An 18,236-nucleotide genomic window follows, 5' to 3' on the forward strand; every position below is an offset into this window, starting at 1 on the left:
CTGTGAAGTTGTGACTCATTAGTCAAGTTCGGCAGTGGTATTGGGCACTGGTCACACAGTGCTGTCTCATAAGTCAGGACTTCCTTAGCGTGTTCAACGCAAGCCAATAAAGATTAGATATAATTGATATCTGCATTGGATGACTCAAAGAGCATTAATGCCAGACCGAGCTCAAGTTCGATGAATGCTATAAGTGCTTGTCTAGCCAAAGGCTAGTCACTGAGAGCCACAATGGCTATTTAGTCGCATGACTGTGGGTGTTGAGCCCGTGAGACTTACCCATTAATCTCTCATCTATTTAAGTTAGTGACTACCCATCAGTCACTCATCTGGTTAGAGCCATTGCAGGAAAGCCCAGGTAACGATTTCGTTACACGGCTATGGGCACCGGGCCCCATAGTGACTTGTTTGACAGTCACTCATTATGGTTTAACAAAACCCCAAAGTGATATTCACTCATCTATTCAGAGCTATAAGCTCTGTATGATCATTTTGATCATCATTTGCATGGCTTTGGGTGCTGAGCCCCGTAGTGACTTGTTTGTCGGTCACTCAGTATGGTTTACGAGAACCTCTAGTGTTAAACCACTCATCTGATTAGGATTGACTTGATAGTCATCCAATCAGGAGGGCAGGATTTCTTATCCTGGATTCCCCAGTGTTATCTGAGTTCCTTTGCATGCTTGAACAGAGCTATGTTTGCTAGGCATGCTAGATATGATTTGATATCATGATATGATTGTTCATGAGCATGTTGAGTTTTCTTGCTGGGCTTCAGCTCACGGGTGCTATGTGGTGCAGGTAATGGCAAAAGAAAGCTAGACCATCCTTGAGTTGAAGAGCTTAGGTGACGATGTGTACGTATGCAGCTGCTCGACCACCACAGCCGAGGTTTGAAGGAGAAGAACTAGGGTTAAACCCTGTTTTGCCGCTTAGATCGGCCAGTTGTAAATATTTTTCTGTAATAAAGCTTTAAAATATATTTGTGGGATCCCAATGTATATAGTAAATGTTCTAATGAAACGTTACATCTTAACAAAAAATTTTAATCCCTAAACCGCTAATCATACTTAGTTACACTTTTTTGGCCAAATGACTCGATTAGCGAGTTTAACACTGTTTACAATGTGCACCGTAACGGTCCCTGGAGTTTAGGGCGTTACAATTTGGTATCAGAGCCTGTTAAGGTTTATGGGTTCCTGAAGACAAGCTGGGCATGTACACACGTCACTGAAGATAGCTTCACTCAGGGAATGGTAACTATTTCTGTAGTTATATGCTTAACTGCTTAAATAGAATGTAAATGCTTTACCTGCACATTGTATTAGGGAGCATGAGATTCTGGTAGAGCCAGGCTAAACTCTTGACTATATGATTATATCGTCCGTGAATATATATAATTGTAATAATTGCATGCTGAAGTTGGAAGCATGGTGTGAATGTTGGAAGAGCAGGGATCATGATTGATGTATGAATTCCATGGGCATGTTTTTAGCACTGCAAGTGGTTAATGAATGTGGTGTGGTAAGATTTATCCTGTGGGGAAAGTTTTGGATATGCTCATCATGATTAATGGGTCAAGTTATTGACTGCAGATTCAATCAGCAGGCTTTTATTCAAGGCAGATAATGAGGCCTGGTGGTGGTTATACAGGGGCTGAGAGTTACAGCCAGGGTATTAGTTCTTCATCTGCTCCTATGAATTTTCAGCAAATGCTCATAGATTTGCAATTAAGATTGCAGAGGCAGGAGGAAGAGATTAGGTGTCTGAAGCAACAGCAGAATCTGTAGGCAGGAGGAAGAGATTAGGTGTCTGAAGCAACAGCAGAATCTGTTGGGAAGTACCTCTTCCTTTGTTGTGCCAGGAGTGGCACCAGCTTTGGCTCAGCCTAGGGTTGAGAGCAGATGGGAATTTCTCTATGGACGGTTCCATGAGTATTACTCTCCAATCTTCGAGGGAGGCCTAGATCCATTCAGAGCTGAGCAATGGATGGGCATGATTAGATCCATTCTTGATAGTATGGGGATGGAAGGTCACGATAGGGTGGCTTGTGCGACATTTGTATTGCGGGATGATTCCCGGACGTGGTGGGAAATAGTATCCCAGACACGAGGTACAACTGTGATGGACTGGAAAGAATTTAGGCAGCTGTTCAACGAAAGATATTACTGTGATGCAGCTAAGACGGCTAAGATGAATGAGTTTGTGAATCTCGTTCAGGGAAATGCATCAGTAGCTGAGTATGTTAACAAATTTAATGGGTTGGCCAAGTTTGCGTTAGACATGGTACCCACAGATGTAGCTCGGAGGGAAATTTGTTTTCAGGGATTGAATCCTGGAATAGCTCAGGGCATTAGAGTTGCCCCAGTGCATGAAGTCTCTACCTATGCTTAGGTGGTAGGGAAGGCTCTTGCCGCTGGGAGCATAAGAGAGCATGGAGCGCAGATAGTGGTATCTCCACTTATTGGAGCAGGCAAGAAGAAAAGCTGGAAGACTTATCCAGTATGCACTCGGTGTAAGAGGCGTCATCTGGGAGAATGCCGAGCAAGGGCATGATTCTCATGTAAAATGTTTGGACATCGTAAGAAGGATTGCCCAATGCGAAGAAAGGATGAGCAAAAGGGGATAGACAGCTCGATTCCAACTCGAGTGTTTATTCTGAGGTAGTCAGAGTTTGAGACCGAGACTAGTTCTTCAGGGGTGGTAGGTCAATTTTCTAGTTCTGATTTCTAGGTTATGCTGATTGGCTTTGGTGCCATGTTGTTCCTTTGTTTGTTACATATAAAGGATCATAAAGTTAGTATGCATATTACATGGCTATGTTAAGGGAAGTATAGTAACTCTTGAGCTTAAGAGTGGGAAGTTTTGTGGTAATTGGCACTGTGCATAGATTTGGTATGTTGATGACATCTGTAGTGAGAGCTAGAGTTTTATTGCAGGGAGGTGCATGGAACTCTTAGCTAGTGTGGTGGATACCACTTAGATCGTGCTAGTGAGGTCAGGACAGACTGGATTAGTCTGTGGGTTTTGAATGTGTTTCCAAGTGGTTTGCTAGGGTTTCTTTTATACGAAAGAATACAAGAATGGTGATTGGATTAGTGCCAGGGATGGAATAAGATGTAAGCACTGTTTTGAGTGGCTCAACGGAGTTGTGAGAATTAAAGGTTTAGTTAGTGAGCAAGATGGAATTCTTTAAGGTGAATCTTGGATCTGGTTAGGACCAGCTAGATCAGGAAAGAGAATATGCAGAAGTCTGCTGTTATAACAGATAAGAGCACTAGGAGTGCTGAGTATGTTTTGAGAATTTGTTTAATGCCAAGTGTTTGTGAATCAGATGAATAAAGCATTCAAAGATTTATTTGAATGGGATTTGTGATCGTCTTAGGTGATGGAATTGTGGTATTTTCTCTGCGGAGATTTGCCAAGGTCAAGGAACGCCTTAGGGGCAGAAGTTTCCTTGGGTGGTAAAGATTTTGCAGGTGCCTTGGGAAATAGTTCTGAGTCTTATTGCAGATCAGAACCAGTTAGTAGGTTGTTATGACACCTTGGTAGCAGAAGAAGTGATTGCTTATGCAACAAGTTGGTTAAAGGATTTGACCAGAACTGGGGTAGAGTTTCTGGTGGGCCAGGTGGCCAGGTTTATGCTTGAGATAATTATCTTAGGGAAGGTCAAAAGGAAAGATAATTAAGTGAACCATAGATGGGAAAGGTTGAAGAGAAAGTCTTAGCTGGATTAGCTAAGGATTAAGCAGTGTCAGACATGGATTTATTGTGATACAGAGATTAGATCTGGAATCCGATGGACACTGAGATTATATCAGTGTATCAGAGTTTGAAAGCTTTATAGTGGTGGCCTGTGATGGAGAGGGGCATAATGAAATGTGTGGTAAGTTCTTAACCTATTAGTAGGTCAAGACAGAGTATCAGGAATTAGCAAGGCCATTGCAGACTTTGAGTGTTTTGTAATGGAAATAAGGAAGCATGGCGATGGGTTTCGCGGTGGGGTTGCCCGGGTTGATGGCTCAGTGTGATCTGGATTGGGTCATTATGGACCATTTTTTCCAAGTGAGTTCACTTTTATCAGTAAGGATAAGTAGTGTGACTGATCAGTGTTCAGATTTCTCTGTGAGAGAGAGATAGTGTGCCTTCTTGAGAATTTAAGGTCTATTTTATTATATGAAGACTCTATTGTTACTTCCAAGTCTTGGAAGGGTTAAGGAAGGCGATGAATACATATAGATGGAATTCAATATAGTTTATTCTTCTCAGAATGATGGTAAATCAGAGAGAGAAAAATAAAGTTATCCAATATTGAAAAGTTTATCACTCGTTCATTGGAATGAGATGAGTAAGGGTCCAGAATCAACAATCATGTGATGGTTCAGGGGATCATTGAGATTATTAGAGGTTAGAGCTTGGACGCTCACTTCTCAGAGTGATGGAGAAGTTTTTCCTGAATTGAAAAGCAGGAACGTGGGGTTCCAATGTAAAAGAATGTAACTTCTTCAAAAATTATCACCATGGAAAGGGTGAAGAGTTAGGGACAAGTTGAGCCCTAGAGTAATTTAACAGTTTGAGTCCTGGATAGGCCTGGTTAGGTTGACTTTGGAATCAACCTTATCTGTGGCACTGTTAACTGAATACAATGTATTATGTAATTCCATGCAGGGGACATGGGTTAAAGGAACTCTTGAGTTGAGTTATAGGAATCTGAAGGTTAAGGTTAAGTATTCGGGTAAGGAATAGCCAGTTCAGATTGTAATAGAAGTAATAAGGTTCTGAGGAACAAAGTATACCTTGAGTTAAGGTAATGTTATAGAAATAGTGAGGTCGAGGGAGCGACCTGAGAAATTGAAATCAGTTGTGCGGAATTTTTATTCCGGGCTATTTACATAAATTTCGAGGACGAAATTTCTGTAAGGAGGGGATAGTTGTAATGCCCCAAATTTCCTAATAAGGTTTAGGACCTTGATTAGGAGGCCGGGAGGGCCATAATTGATTTATTATGATATTAAATGGTTATATGTATGTTTCTGTGAATTATATTGTTATATGATAATAAATGCATGCATATGGGTGTATTTATAATTATAAGGGCATTTTGGTAATTTGGCCCGTTGAGGGCGTAATTGTGTATTTTTGTGCATGTGGGTGAGTTTTGGATGGTACCACATTATATGTGAATTTGTTCGAGCCTTTCGGCATGAGACGGTCATGAAATGCAAGTGTTCGGTCTGGTGATAACGGGTTTAAGTTCGAGGCTCGGGTTGAGTCTCAGGGTGATTTTAATGATTAGACCATTACCAAGAATTAAAGGGTAATGGGATATGGATTAGTGGTATGTGAGAATATTAAGAATAGCGGGAATTGGAGGGTGCTAATTATGATTAACGAAATAGGTGTGAAAGGACGATTTTGCCCTTGGTGGTTATTAAGGTTTTATTTTAGACTTAAGGGCATTTAGGTCTTTTCACCCTTAGAGATTGATATAAGCCATTAAGGCTGTAGAAAGAAGAGGAAAACAAAGTTCTCTTTCTCATTCTCTCCCGTTGGTTTTTCTCCTCCATTTCTCTTTGGATTTTCAAGCCTTGTTTGAGGAATCAAGCCAAGGAACCAAGCTGGGATAGGCTAGGGTTATGCTCCACCATTGAAGAGGGTGTGTTTTTGAGATTAAGGTGAGTTTTTAGCCATTAGAACTCTTGGTTTTGCTCTATTTTATTAGTTGAGTTCCAGCTGGTTTTTGGGTTGGAAAGTGGGGAATTGATTGGAGTTTTGGCTAGAGTTCTTGGGGTTGTGGTGCCTAGGACATGTGGAGGTGATATTTGGGTTCATTTGGGACTTAATTTGATGTTTGGAAGCTATTGGTTTGGGTTATAAATGGTGGAATCAAAGGGAGAAGTTTCTTGGAATTTTCTAGCTGAAGGTAGCGCTACAGCGCCCAGTGTAGGGCGCTACAGCGCTACCTGCAGGGAGTGAAGGGCGGTTTGTGGTTCTGAGAAGAGCGCTGGGGCGCTAGGAGATTAGCGCTGTAGTGCTACTTTGTTTCTTCAGAACCCCGTTTTGAGTGTTTTTAAGGGTTTTCGGCTCGGGGTTTCAATCCTTAAGGCCCGGGATCGAATCTACTCACCGTGTGGGCATGTTTCGAGGTCCCGAGAGTGGGGTTTAGATCAAGACCCTATCTTTGTTGATTTTCATTAATCAGAGGTTATATTTGGTTATGACTAGGTGACCGCTAAAGGATTAAAGGATCGATCGTTCTCAAGGATCGTTTAATTGTTGTTTCTCGCTCGAACTAGAGGTAAGAAAACTGCACCCCATATGTGACATGCATGGTTATTCCTTGTAACGACCCAAATTTACTAATAAGGCTTAAGGGCCTTGATTAGTGTGCTGGGAGGGCATAATTGGAATATATGTGATTTAATGACTTTAAAGCATGTTATATGACTATTTGAATACTTGAGATGTATGACTATGTGTATTAGTATGCATGTAGGCCCTGAATAGGTTAGAAGGGCATTTCCGTAATTTTGGCCCGTTGAGGGCCTAACTGTATATATATGCGATAATTGTTGAGACCACATTATTATGTGGATATATCTGTGAACTGTGATTCGAGACGATCCTAGTGAGCAGATTAGCGAAAAAGACATGGCGGGAATTTATACCCGGCTCGGGGTGAGCCTGGGGCTATAAATGGGAATTTAGTGAGTATATTGGAGTCTATTTTGACATAGAGGAATATAATTGGTGATTAATTAGGTATCGGGAAGTAAGCGGGAAATATTAGAGACACTTGAGGAATTAGCGGGAATTGGGTAAAATGACCAAAATGCCCCTAAGTGGATTAAAGGTTTAAAATTAAAAGGGAGGGCATTATGGTCATTTGGCTTGCAAGAGATAATTATAACGAGGCTTTATACTTAGTGGGAATTGTAGAAAAAGGTAGAAGGCTGAGGAAAGAAAGAAAAGAAGGAAAAGAAAGAAAAAGAAAAGGGAGAAAACAATGCAGTTTTTCCAAAGGGTCGGTTTGTGGTTCTCTCACCATTTCTCTTCAATTTTCTTGGAGCAAGACTCAGAAGGGAGCTAGATTAGGCTGAGCAACAAGAGTATTGAGCTAAACTTGAAAGGTTGGCAAGGGATTAGCAAGATCACATCAATATTTGAGGTAAGCCTTTAGAGTTTTTAGTTTCTGGTTTGGTTAGTTTAAACTATGGTGTCTAAGCTGAGTTGATGGGAACTTTAGGGGAATTAAAGCCAAGGAATTGGGGAAGAACAAGCTCAGGAGGTCAAGAAGTTAACTTGAAATCGAATTTCCATCAAAGGTATAAAATTCTAAGCTTTAAACTTTGAAGTTCTGACTGTTTTGTTGAGTTTCAGAAGTCTAGGAGCAGCTATGGTGAATTTTGGGGTTAGGGGTGCATGTGGTTAGGTTTTGCATGATTATGATGCTTGGGATGAGTTAGACATGTTGGTGAGCTTGATTTTGAGTTTGGTGAAGGTTTGAAGAAGTTTTGGTTAAGTTTGGCTCAGGGAAATCGCAGGAAGGGAAAATGGGGTGTTGGCAGTCTGTGACTAGCGCTACAGCGCTAGCCTTTGGGCGCTGTAGCGCTAGGCCAAGCTTGCTGAGGGCATTTTGGTTCTGTTTGTAGCACTGTAGCGCCCTCCAATGAGCGCTGTAGCGCAACCTTGTCTTCAGAAAGGGATTTTAGGGTTATTTTCAAGGGTTTTTGACCAAGGGTTCGGGGTTCGATTCCACCACCCTGTTTGGTGGAATTAAGACTTCTCGGGGGTTCGGGATTGGTCCCGAGGCTAGGTTTTGGACTTGAGGATTGGTGATGGCTTCGGCCTATGATTGTGTTTAGGTTCGCGCTAGGGCTAGGGAAGGATCATGCTTGAGGATCATAGTGAACAAAGCCAACAAATCCAAAGGTAAGAAAATTGCACCCGGTTATATGTTTGTGATGGGACTAAGAGCTCCTGATATCTGTATAATGTCAATGATGGTATTATGCCATGGGACATGTGATAGCGGCCTAAGGGTGCCGTACACTATATTTGCGCACAGGGTGCGGCTTGGCCACTGGTAGCCGAGGACAACTTAATATTCACTGAGCTTGGTTTAAGCGGGTCAGAGTCAGTGGGATAACGGAGGGTGCGACCTAAGGGCGCTAACCCTAGTTATCATTGTAATTGTTGTATGATATGAGTTGATATGTTTGATATGCTGAATACTTGGTTATCTTGAATATGTAAATGGTTGAGAACATGTGTTATGGAATAAGTGATATTTAATTGTCTGTTGATTGCTTATGCTCTGTTGTTGTGTTTTCTTGCTGGGCCTTGGCTCACGGGTGCTACGTGGTGCAGGTAAAGGCAGAGGCAAGTTGGACCGGTTCTGAGATGGAGAGCTGCGGGGCTGAATGTACATAGTCAGCTGTTCGATCGCCTTGGCCGAGAAGTGGATCAGGACAGGGATCACTGAACCATCTATTTTGCCTTAGTATGGCTAATATTGTATTTAAGTTGTAAATCTTTTGTAAGTGATTTTAATCTGATCATTTTTGGGATCCCGTGTAAACAGGAATTGATATTTAAAAGAAATGCGACTTTTAAGACCAAAATCTTTTAACCCTAGTACCAATATAGCTTCAATAACACGTTTTTAATTAAATGACTTGATTAGCAAGTCTAGCACTTTTATAAACACACAGTGTAACAGTCTTGGCTATCCAAGGCATTACATTCCTAATGCATATTGGATGTTTAACTGTGATATATGCAATGCACGAGGAACATGTGTTTAGGGCATGCCATGAATATTGAGTATGAGACTGATCAGAGCTTGAGTCTCTGTGTTTGTGCATGATCATAATGATGCTAGCAACTGTTAAGTAAGCATGTTGAATGCCCTACTCTTGGATAATTGACATACGATACATATTGATAGCATTGCTTACTTGTGTATGGCACTGACTAATTAGTTAGAATTGGCAAAGGTGTCAGTATCAACCGTGAAGCTGTGACTCATTAGTCAAGTTCGGCAGTGGTACTTGGCACTGGCCACACAGTGCTGACTCATAAGTCAGGACGGCCTTAGCATGTTCAACGCAAGCCAATAAAGATTAGATCTAATCGATATCTGCATTGGATGACTCAAAGAGCATTAATGCCAGACCGAGCTCAAGTTTGATGAATGCTATAAGCGCTTGTCTAGCCAAAGGCTAGTCACTGAGAGCCACAGTGGCTATTTAGTCGCATGGCTGTGGGTGTTGAGCCCGTGAGACTTACCCATTAGTCTTTCATCTGTTTAAGTTAGTGACTGCCCATCAGTCACTCATCTGGTTAGAGCCATTGCAGGAAAGCCCAGGTAACGATTTCGTTACACGGCTATGGGCACCGGGCCCCATAGTGACTTGTTTGGCAGTCACTCATTATGGTTTAACAAAACCCCAAAGTGATATTCACTCATCTGTTTAGAGCTATAAGCTCTGTATGATCATTTTGATCATCATTTGCATGGCTTTGGGTGCTGAGCCCCGTAGTGACTTGTTTTTCGGTCACTCGGTATGGTTTACCAGAACCTCTAGTGTTAAACCACTCATCTAATTAGGATTGACTTGATAGTCATCCAATCAGGAGGGCAGGATTTCTTATCCTTGATTCCCCAGTGTTATCTGAGTTCCTTTGCATGCTTGAACAGAGCTATTGTAATGCCCCGAATTTTCCGTTGTGTTTAACGGCGTGAACAGTAGGCCGGAAGGGCCATACTAGCTTAATTATGTTATTAATTGATAAAATGCATGTATATGTTGATTATATTATGATATGATGTGAAATGCATGCATGTGAGCCCATATTTCTAATTACAGGGGTGTGATGGTAATTTGGCCCGTTGAGGGTAAATTGATTATTTGTACGCATGTTGGTGATATATCTTGAGACCACATTATGATGTGGGTTTGTTCGAGCCATTTGGCACGAGACAATCAAGGAATGTTAATTATCAGTTTGGTCATAACAAGTTTGAGCTCGGGGCTCGGGGTGAGTCTCGGGGTGTTTTAATGATTAGAGTGTTACCGGGTATTAAAGGGTAACGGGATGTGAATTATTGGTGTTTGAGAATATTGAGATTAGCGGGAATTGGGAAGTGTTAATTATCATTAACGGTGTAGGTGGAAAATGCCAAAATTACCCTTGAAGTGGTTTTAGAAGCTTTAAAAGACCTAGGGGTATATTGGTCATTTGGGATTTGGATATATATGGTTTTAGATGGCTGTAAAAACAGAACCAAAAACAAAGTTTTCTTCATCCTTCCCGTACGTCCATCTCTCTCTTTTTCCTCTTTGGAGTTTTGAGCTCAAGGTGTGGAATTAAGCTAGGGAACTTAAAGGTTGAGGTTGTAGACTTGGTTCAGCCATTGGAGAGGGTTCAAAGCTGGTTTGAGGTGAGTTTTATCCATTGAGTTTCTGGTTATACTCTGTTTAAGTGTTAGATTTTAGCTTGTGTTTTTATGGAGGATTGTTGGAATTGATGGAAGTTTTAATTGGGGTTTGTCTTGGGTTTTGCTAAGGGTGTGATATAGAGCAAGTTTAGGGATTGTATTGGGGTTTTGAGTGGTGTTTTAACTGGGTTGAAGGGTTGGTTCCAAGGGAAAACGCAAGGGAAGAAAAACATGGGTTTTGGCTGAACTAGAGGTTGCGCCGCGGCATGGCCAGGGTGAGCCGCGGCCCTTGGGGAATGCTGAGTTTGGGCACCTCTGTTTGAGGGGCGGGCCGCGGCATGGCCAAGGAGGGTCGCGGCCCTTAGTGGCTTTTTGGCTCGGGGATGCAAGCCTAAGGCCTCGGGTTTGAACCTACTACCCGGTTGAGTAGTGTTTGATGTCCCGGAGGTTAGGTTTTGGTTTGGGAACCTTTTATTGTTCATTTTATTGATGGAACCCCATAATTGGTTATGACCAGGTAACCGCTAAAGGACCAAAAGGTTGATCGTTCTCAGGGTCGTTCTTTTATTCATTCTAGCTCGAACCAGAGGTAAGAAAACTGCACCCCAAGTGTGACATGCATGGACACTCGTGAGGCATGTTGGTTGTGTAATATGGACATGGATTGAATATATAATGTTGGGCATATGTTGCTCACTTGTGCATGGTACTGACTTATTAGTGAGGTTTGGCAAAGGTGCTAGTATCAACTGTGAAGTTGTGACTCATTAGTCAGGTTCGGCAGTGGTACTGGGCACTGGTCACGTTGCACTGACTCATCAGTCAGAATTGGCAAAGGTGTTAGTATCAACTGTGAAGCTGTGACTTATTAGTCAAGTTCGGCAGTGATACTGGACACTGGTCACATAGCGCTGACTCATTAGTCAGAACGGCCATAGCGTGGAACACGCAAGCCAACAGAGATTAGATCTAATCGACTATTAGCATTGAATGACTCAAAGAGCATTAATGCAAGACCAACCCCGAGGGTCGATGAATGAAATAAGCATTTGGAGGCTAGTGGCTTACCTAGTAGCCACTCTCCCTCTTGGATCATGTGGTGTTCACTTACTTGTCTGAAAGCTTTATGCTCGGTGTGATTATAATGATAATCATTTGATAATGTTATGAAAAGTATTATGTTTTCTTGCTGGGCTTTGGCTCATGGGTGCTATGTGGTGCAGGTAAAGGGAAAGAAAAGCTCATCTAGCCTTGAGTGGAGAGCTGATGTGGTGATGTGTACATATGCGGCCGCTTGACCACCACGGCCAAGGAGTTCTCAGAGGAACTAGGGGGTTTACCCTATTTTTGCCGCTTAGGTCGGCGAGATTGTAAATTTAAAACAGTAATGACCATTTTGTACTGAGAACCACTTGTAAATGTTTTGTTTAGCTCTGCAGAGCAGTTTGTAATGAAAATCTCCATTTCCTTTTTATTGGTTTTATACCTTAACCTGTTAATTACACTTAGAGCACGTTTTTGACCAAAGGACTTAGGTAGTGAGTCAAATTTCTGGTCCACCGTTCACCGTAACTGTTCTGGGGTAGCCAGGGCGTTACAGCTATGTCTGCTAGGCATGCCAGATATGATTTGATATCATGATATGATTGTTCATGAGCATGTTGAGTTTTCTTGCTGGGCTTCGGCTCACGGGTGCTATGTGGTGCAGGTAAAGGCAAAAGAAAGCTGGACCATCCTTGAGTTGAAGAGCTTAGGTGACGATGTGTACGTATTAGCTGCTCGACCGCCACGGCCGAGGTTTGAAGGAGAAGAACTAGGGTTAAACCCTGTTTTATCGCTTACATCGGCCAGTTGTAAATATTTTTCTGTAATAAACCTTTAAAATATATTTGTGGGATCCCAATGTACATAGTAAACGTTCTAATGAAACGTTACATCTTAACCAAAAATTTTAATCCCTAAACCGCTAATCATACTTAGTTACATGTTTTTGGCCAAATGACTCGATTAGCGAGTTTAGCACTGTTTGCAATGTGCACCGTAACGATCCCTGGAGTTTAGGGCGTTACATAGGTAGACCAGACATGTACGCGCTGTGTCACGCTCTCCATACTCATGGTCGGTTGACTTTATCCTTGCCCGTACCTGCACCACAGAGCACCCGTGAGCCGAAGCCCAGCAAGAAAACTCCACATAAATAGATAACATACACATATGAACCACTTAGCATATAACCAATTTGTCAACAAGCTAAACACATACGGCCATGCCGTCTCAGGCGCTTTACCAGGCCCTGAGTTGCAGTCTACATCGTAAGGATATCCCAGGTATCCTTCAGGGTCTTACCCTAGCATCTCGCACTCCGCTTGCTAAATGTTGCTCCTGGCCCCTTGCCGTTCCCGGCCTTCGCCGTTCCCGTCCTTTGCCGTTCCCGACCTTTGCCGTTCTCGGCCCTTGCCGATCATTCACATATATGCATACATAGCATAATTAAAACATAACTTAAACATATACTAACATAATCAATGGGCTACACCCAACACATAATCATATAGGGCCGTGCCCTGCAACATAACTATGGGGCCTCGCCCTGCTCTATGGGTACAACAACTTTCTTACCTATGTCCCGAGCTTCTTGAGCATTGAACCCTCGAGCACGGTCCTCTAATCCGAGCCTCACTGAGAATCTAGTCACAACACACAAATAACACTCCCATTACTAATCGATTTAAAAACATCTTCCGGAACCAATCCCGAGCCCTTGGGACCTCTCGGATCCCCACACAAGGTGGCGGAAGCGTCCCCCGAGCCCCCTGGGCAAAAGCCTACAAACTAAAATTTCCCCCTGCCTAGAAATGGCCTAGCGCCGCAGCACTAGCCCTTAAGGGCCGCGACACCCAGTGTGGCTCCCTTCCCTGATGCAACCTAGCGCCGCGGCGCCCCTTCGCAAACCCAGAAATCTGGGTTTCTCCAAACGTTTTCCCCGAGCCAAAACACTCCCAAATCATTACCAAGACTTACCTAAGTCCCAAATTCAGTTCAAAACCCAAAATAAGCCATCTAACAACTTATAAACATCAACAACATGCCTAGATACACAATCAAACTCAAGAATCACTTAGTGGTTCAAAATTCTCAAAACTTAAACCAGCCCTTGCAAAGTTTAAACCAGCCTTCAGAATTCTTAAACTAAACCAGAAATAACTTTCAAATATGCAAGAAATTCATACCTCAAGATGGAATTCGACCTTGAGCTTCTTCCTACTCCAACTCCAAGCTAAATCCCTTTGATTCCTAGCTGAATTCTCACACACTACAAGCTACAAATTCAGCTTCAACCCTTATTCTCAAATCCTCAAAACAAGCTTAAACTTTAAAGGAAAACCATGGATGAATTTCTTACCTCTATGATTAACACACCTTTGAGCTAAAGCTTGAATTCAATTGCTCTAATCTCAGTCCTAAACCCCTTTCTTGATCCCAATAGATTTGCCTTTCCTTCTTTTCCTTCTTGCTTCTTAACTCTTCCTTAACTTTCAGCAAGAGATGAATTTGTCTAAGTGTAGAAAACGTGAATAGCTTTCCCACTCAGCCATAGTTATCTAAATCCCAGCCAAAAGACCCATTTTCCCTTCCATCTAACCCATATTCTATCTGATCCTCAAGGGCAACTTAGACCTTTCCTATCCTCTTACAAACTTACTGTTGACCCTGATTTTGGTCAACTGACACGGAGTCAAAATGCTTGATCTGGACAGATATGTTAGAATGAATATAATGACAAAAACAGTAAATCACACAAGAATTTATAGTGGTTCGGCCCCAGAATCTGGTAATAACCTACGTCCACATGAGCTATTATTAATATGAGATCTCCAAGGAGTGATCAAAGAACTAAGGTTCTATGAGTTTCACCAACCTCTGAAGAATAAACAATATATCATAATGTATTAGCTCTGATTCTTCCGTAAATCTATACTCTCAAGTAATCAAAAAGCCAAAGATCCCCTCCTTGAACTATCTTTCACTATTTATAGGCTCAAGGAGGATTACATTAATTTGTTACAGATATTCTCTCCTAATTAATCAGATCATCAGTAATTATTGGAGACAATCTCGGGATTGACTATGATCTTTACAAAATCATCTTGAAATATGCGAAGTGCACGACCATGCTGGTCGTAAGAAAAACTCAATCGTTGTGCTTGCAATATCTTACTGGTCGATACTCTAACAGAATTCTGCTAGGTGTCAGCCACGTGTTCAGAAATCACCTGCCACGTCATCCATGCTTGTTTTTTGGATAACATTTGCCCCCCAAGTTTATTTATTACAACCAACAATAAATAAACTTTAAGGAAATGACCCTTCGATTACCCCACCAGACCTGTCAGAGTAGTTCGTGCAACCTTGGGAAAAGTAACCTACCCTTGTCTAATCACGGCTTTTCGATTCCCAAGTAACCTTTCAACGGCTATCACCCTTTCCCATGCTTCGAAAAAGAGGAAACTGATGATTACTTTCTCTTTCATGCCACAGACAAAATATATATAGCCTTCCTAGAGTCTCCTTTTCCTTTTTACGCAAGTTATTCCTCCAGGAAACCCTAAAATCAGAACTTCCATTCTCTTCTAGAGACCATCTTCCAGTGTTTCAAGATCCAGCCCGTCAGTTCGTCGACGCTTGAAACTCTCTTAAGTCTCCACGATCTTTTCTCTGGTAAGTCTCAGAACTTTTATGCTCTTTATTTTTGTCGTGCATGCCTCTGTGAATTGACTGTTAAGCTCTTATGTTCCTGGGTTGAGATGCATGACAGTATGGGGTTTAATGGGTAATGCTGTATAGGATGATATTTCTTTGCCATTAAGGTGTTACGAGTTAGTTTGATGGTTGAGATCATAACTTTAGGACGTAAAACCGAAGTAAAAATTCGATTTTTATGCCAGTTGAAAAACTAAGTTTTTCCCGCCCTAAAAGGAGTTGAAAAAGCTTTTTCAAAAAACTTTTTGCTTTCACTTTTTTATCTGTTTTTCAAACTGTTCATGTGAAAAAATTAGTTTTTTGTTAGAATGCTGTTGTATAAAAGTTTGACTTTTATACTCGACCAACGTTATTCTAAAAAACTTTCTAAATTCTTCATCCTCACCTCCCCATTCTTCTGTTCGCAGATTTTAATGCCAGATTTGTGGGGAGGTGAGCGGCCAATCGACGACGATCTTCTTGCACAACTGCTTGAAGGCGAAGAACAACCAGCCCAGCGTGTTAACGAGATTCCGTTTTCAAGAACTTCTTCTAGACCTCAACCATCACCACCTCAAATGGCCCGCTCTAAATCTCTAGGCAAGAAAAAACCAAACCCCGAAAGTAATGCAAATCCACCTGCCCAACCTGATTCGCAGGCTAGGGTTCCCTCGACCAGTGGTCGAGAAAATGTTGCCCCGAACCCTCGCATTCAAGTTAGGGCTCGCCCTCGGCATCATAGCCTTCCTGATGTCGAGTGGTATCTTTCTCCCACCAGCCAGGTGACTCCCCGGATGCTTTCCAATTACCTTAGGAAGTATCCTCTTACCGGAGTTAATCTCAAAATCCCGGCTGCTGACCAAAGAGCTAACCTTCCTGGGGGCGTCTATAGCGCTTGGTCAAGGTATCACATAGAGGCGGGAGCTTTCCTTCCTCTACATCCATTTTATTAGGGGGTGGCCAACTACTTCGATGTTGCCCCCTTTCAAATTACCCCAAATGGATATAGAATGCTGGTCGCACTCTATATCCTTTACAAACTCAAAAATGGCCAAAACCCACTCCTCACAAGGTCAACTTCCTCTTTGACCTTAAGTCCAACCCTCAACAATACGGGACGGGCTTTTTTCATCTTTGTCACCAGGAAACAAACCGAACGTTCCTAAGTAACACTACTCATATTTCCAACGTGGGGAAGTACAATTAAGAGTATTTCCTCACGCCAGACATGACTGCGAACAACCTGGCATTCGCTCGAGGAGGTAAATGTCCCTTTTTACTGGCCACTACTTTTCCTTCGCAAGTTCTTCTGCACTTCTCTAAAGTATATTGTGCCTTTCAGGACCATGGTTATGCCCGAACCCAACACCAGACATGGTGTTGAGGTCCAATGCACTGGCCAGGATGGAAGACGCTGAAAAAAGCGTTAAGTCCTTGGTCACTAATGAAAACTTGAGGCTATCTAGCCTCCTGGCTCCTCTTCATGAAATGAGGGGACCCGTGGTGGCAGACGCCACTGCCGAGGGGGATCCCGAGCAGCAACCCCTAGCGTCTTCTCCCCGAAGGAGGCCAGCGGGGGTTACGATCAGGGAACCCACTGGCAACCCTTCAGCAGAGAGGCCTTCTGCGCCCCAAGGGAAGGGGAAACAAAAGGTAACAGAGCCCGTCATAGACTTGGATGAGTCTTCAGACGAAAACAGTACTGTTATTCTGCTTTTAAATAGCTTGCCAATTCCCTGTCACTTGTTTGACGGGGACGACAATTTTACGTATACTCCAAATCTAGGGCCAGACTTCTTCGTGCCAGAGAGTGAGTGTATGACTAATAGAGTCAGTAGTGTAGTGACAAGTAGTTGTAGCTCGGGTATTAAACTTTGTGACCTCTTTTCTGATTTGCCATGATTTTTCATCTATTTTTGTCTTACCATCTCCATGCTTTTCTTTTTCTGCAGAGATGGCTTCCCCCAATGTTTTCGATCTGTACCAGACTCAAGAGGAAGAGGAGGTCCCCCTGGTCCAACGGAGGAAATCGGCTAGGAGACACGATGGGGAATCAAGCCAAGCACCCTTGGCCAAGAAGGGTCGAACAGCTGATCCTTCCAAGGATGAGCCCACTGGCCATCCTTCTGCTGAGAAGGAGACTACCCCTGCCGCCAACCCTTCGCCTGCGGCTCAAAAAGAACAGGCCCCGCAAGCAGAACTTCCCGGGGCCAGACTCTCGAGCCGTTCCCTACGTTCAGCTAAAGATCGCCTTGCTCACATCTTGAAGCATGACCGTTGCAGGGAAGCAATGGCTGAAGCTGAGAGCATGGGGGTTGATCAGATCCTTAACAAGGCCCTTAACGAAGTGGCTAGTGTAAGTACTCTTTCTCTTGGCCTTTATCTTTCCTTCTTGTAATATAGCCTAAATTTTATTCTTTGACTGCAGGCCATGCTGACAATGACCGCTGCTCGCACTCGCGCCATCGTTAGCATCGAACAATCCCGGGAAAAGGTTGTTGAGGAGCTTAAGGCCGCGGAGGCTAGGCATGCTAGGGAGTTGGAGGTGGTCACGCAGCAGAGGGATGCTGCGGTGGCAGAACTGGCAGAGAAGCAAGCTTCTCAAGAAACTCTGAGGAAGCAGAGGGATGAATACTTAGAGTCCAGTAGAATTCACTGGCATGAAGTCAAGAAACTTAGGGAGGAGCATCTCGCTAGGGACGCGACCAATGCCATCCTCAAAAGCCAGGTGGAACAACTTAAGCTCACTAATGCCAAGGACCTGGAGAGGTATAAGAACACGACACTTCGGTGTTTCTATGATTTTTGGAAACACAACCAAGGTGCCGACTTCAGCTACCTCCCAGACGACGCCAGTAATGCTGAGTTAGCCCGCTGTACTGCTCGGTTGGCCGCCGAAGAGAGAGCTAGAGTTCCTGCTTCCCCAAGCATTCAGCCAGTTGCCGAAGCGGAGGGAGGAGAAGCCACCGGGGACATAGTCGACCAGAGTGCTGACCAAGATCCTCCTGCTCCTTAAAATTTTTATTCTTTTAATTTTCTTTAATTACACGAC

This window comes from Humulus lupulus, chromosome 4 (assembly GCF_963169125.1).
Source record: "Humulus lupulus chromosome 4, drHumLupu1.1, whole genome shotgun sequence".
In the NCBI taxonomy this organism is placed as follows: Eukaryota; Viridiplantae; Streptophyta; class Magnoliopsida; order Rosales; family Cannabaceae; genus Humulus; species Humulus lupulus.